The sequence below is a fragment of the Sinocyclocheilus grahami genome, unplaced genomic scaffold (genome assembly GCF_001515645.1).
Source record: "Sinocyclocheilus grahami isolate Dianchi unplaced genomic scaffold, SAMN03320097.WGS_v1.1 scaffold150.1, whole genome shotgun sequence".
Taxonomy (NCBI): Eukaryota; Metazoa; Chordata; class Actinopteri; order Cypriniformes; family Cyprinidae; genus Sinocyclocheilus; species Sinocyclocheilus grahami.
In genome coordinates this window covers 2191193-2194705 of record NW_015505329.1, presented here as the reverse complement: position 1 = coordinate 2194705, position 3513 = coordinate 2191193, and the positions used below count along the sequence as shown (strand labels likewise).

The window sequence follows — 3513 nt, the reverse complement described above, 5'->3', positions numbered from 1 at the left end:
TCTAGTCCTAGCCATTCGCCATCACATTCTCATAGTAATTGTCCCATATTGCATAACGCAAAGGAATCCACTGTACGTGTGAGGCAGTGCATTAAATAATAAAATTATTTCATTTAAAAACTCCCTTTTGTCTCCGTCATGGTTGTTAAAATCATTTCAAATTTGAGTGCCATTAAAAGATTAAGGCAGTTCTTTTTCTTTTTTCTTGTTTAAAATGTTTGAAAGTTTTTTTTATTTTTAAAAAAATCAACTTAAAATGTTTTGTATTTTAAAATGTAATTTATTTGTTACAAAGCTGAAGAAACATTATTTTACGTATTATTAATGTTGAAAACAGTGCTACTTAATATTGTGGATTGCTGAGTATAAATATTACATTCAAAACAAGTCTTACTGACCACAAACCTCAAATATTATTAACTACGACTAAAATCAAGTTAAATAAAAAAATAAAACTTTATTTCTGCCAACTTTTCTCATTTTCATTTCTCAGTTTAAGCATAAACATATAAAATAAAACTTAATACAAACTGACATACTTAAAAAAAAATAAAAAAAATAAACGAATAAATATGACAAAAACACAAAATTACTAAATCTTTAAAATTGAAATCAAATGAAAACAGAAAATATAAAAATAAAATGTAATTCAAAATCCAGTTATAAATTCAATATAGTATATCAATGATACTAAAATAAAAGTAATTAGTATATAATAGTTATTTTCTAGCAATAAACAGTAAGTACAATGTAAATTATGGAAACATCAAACTAAAATGTAAAAGGCTTAATTAAATTAATCTGAATGAATTAGTCCTACTTTAATCTATCACTAGAGGCTAGTTAATTTGGGACTACATTTTTAGTTCTCGCTATAAAAACGCATACTTTGTCTCTAGTGCTTTAAAAATGTAATGAAATAATCTAAAAAATATCAAGGGATTTCTAGCAGCAAATATGCCATCCTTCTCTTTCTTACGGGGTCTGTCTCTCAGTACCTAGTTGGTGTAAGTAGGTCTCTGTGTCCTCATTTAACTATATTCACTGTCTCGTGCCCAGCCGCCGCTGGGCCCTCTGCCGAGATCTCATTGTGCCATTACGACCAGTTCTCTGGCAAAGACCCCTGTGCCACTGTCAAATAATGGCCGGCTCTGCCCTACTTATAGGGGAGAATTATTTGCAGTCCGGTCCAATGACCAAATGTACCCTGGGGTTTCAGTGGAATAGAGGATGGGAAGATGATACAACAGCAAAAAAAAAAAAAAGGAACAGGGCTGATCAGAATCATGAAGAGTTTACGATCAGCATACTTTACATCTTTGGGAATACAGCTTAATTCATCATAATCAATACAAGACTGTCTATACAATATTTGTTTTATTTTATTCCATTACAATTTGGCTTTCATCTTAAAAATCATTTTAAATACAGCATTATTATTATTATTTATAATAATAATAATAATTTGGTGGTTTATTTCTTGTACCCAAATAACAATTACGTTTAGAGCTCATTTTCCATAAAGAGGCAGAGTTTCAGAAGAACATATAAAGATTCTTGTGACACCCAATAAAGTTTGAATAATTTGTCAATATTATTAATATACGTTAAAATAATATATAAGAACATAAAATATTAGGCTGTAGGACTGCAATAAATTATTTTATTCATCCCACCTCAAAGTATTTTAAATCAAATTCACTGATGAGTTCCTGTTGCTAGGTAGTTGTATATATTTATTGCCTAATTATTTTATTTTCCCCTTCATTTCATCAATTTGATCTCTTTACCATATTATGTATTATTTATTTTAATACTTAAAGTACTATATGTTTTGGATATTGGATTTTATATATTTTAATACTTAAAGTACTATATGTTTTGGATTTTAAAAAATGCAAATAATCGAACAATCATGCTAATAAATCTTAGCCTACGCCAGTAGGTGGCGAACTGAGCAGCTTTTATCTTATTAGCGAGTCATTCGAATGTTGACTCAACTGATTCGATTAAAACGAGCGAGTCGTTCACGACAGAAACAACAGTGAACGAAATGATTCGTTCATTCAAAAACACCAAACGGAAACATGGCAAAGTATATCTTTATAATAATCATTACTAATATATTAGTGACAAGACTAACTAAATATGCTAATATAAATGTTAAATGCCCGTCAAAAATAAATTAAATTAAATGTAAATAAATGCCCCCCCCTAAAACGAACTAGCACTTTTCGTTCTTAAACAGAACGAGAAGGCGAAAAGTAGTTGAACGGGTGCCGCGGCTTTGTTCTCGCTGGTCTCCTGATTCTAAACACTGGGCTTCTTTCATGTCTCCATCCAATGAGAGCATGCTCGTGCGCAGAGGGTGGGATTTCCACTGCTGTCCACACACAAAGTCCAAGTAATTCTCGGGGCTGTCTACTAACTTTAGGACCTAGTTCGGCAATGGAACTGTAGTTATTTCGCGCTTACCCCCCCATTATTAACTGTAACTTCGGATCCCAAACTGGCGACCTCACATCTCCAACTGGCTCGCGCTAATGATCTCATAGACCAGATCAAGCTCAAAGGTTTGGACCTTCGATTTTCTCTTGCCTTATGTTGTTATTTGAAGCCGCAGTGTCAGAATTGTTGCTATACATGGAAACTTTCCATGCATTTGCTGAATTGAACGTTCAAAAGAATTGTTCGAAAGTTATATGAAGGAATGTTTTAAAAATATGCTTTCAGTGAACCTGTCATGACTTTATATTACAACGTAGAGGCAATGAACTTCACCAAAACCTGAAATCTCACACAAACTCGTCGCAAATATGTCATTCTGGGGAAAATGGTGAAGGAAAAGTGGAAGTGTCATGTCACAACATCAGGGTGGAGGATTACATTTCAATGTTCAAGATCAAGTTTTGAAGGGCAGACCATACAGTTATAAGTTGGGGTTTCTAAAGTTGAGGAAATTAGTTTAGCTTTTTTTGAATTGTGGAAGTGTTGAGTTGACATTGAGCACCTCCCTTTGGGTGAGAGTATATATATATAGCATGCATATGGTGGGAGAGCATGGTTGCTTTTGCAGAACTGCCTGTCTTTTCTTTGAACACACATGGACCATAGTCTATCCAGTACATTAGTCCATGTGAACGGGCTTCTGTAAGTAATACAGGGCATCTTCCAATCCCCCAGTACTGTAGAACTGACAGCACCAGCCGAGGTCTCTTTTCATGCTGGACGCCCTCCTGAGCTCCACTTCCACCAGGAGATATTAAAGGGGTCATATGATGCAATTTCCTTTTTTTTCCTTTCTCTTTGGAGTGTTACAAGCTCTTGGTGCATAAAGAAGATCTGTAAAGTTGCAAAGACTAAATTCTCAAATCCAAAGAGATATTCTTTATAAAAGTTAAGAGTCAGCCACGCCTACCTAAAACGCCTCGTTCTAACACGCCCCCACATATCTACATCACTATGTGGGAAGATTTGCATAACGCCGCCTAAATGTTCACGCAAAGAAAGAAG

General features: G+C 34.0%; 1 protein-coding gene across 1 annotated transcript in view; it reads left to right on the top strand.

Annotated features, from left to right (window-relative positions):
- Nucleotides 1-2439: 2439 nt before the first annotated feature.
- The window catches only part of paqr6 (progestin and adipoQ receptor family member VI), a 25982-nt gene continuing 24908 nt past the window's right edge, over nt 2440-3513 (top strand). Inside the window, exon 1 of the mRNA XM_016281546.1 lies at nt 2440-2573. The gene's annotated coding sequence lies outside the window, so the exon portion shown is untranslated. The remainder of the gene's footprint in view (nt 2574-3513) is intronic.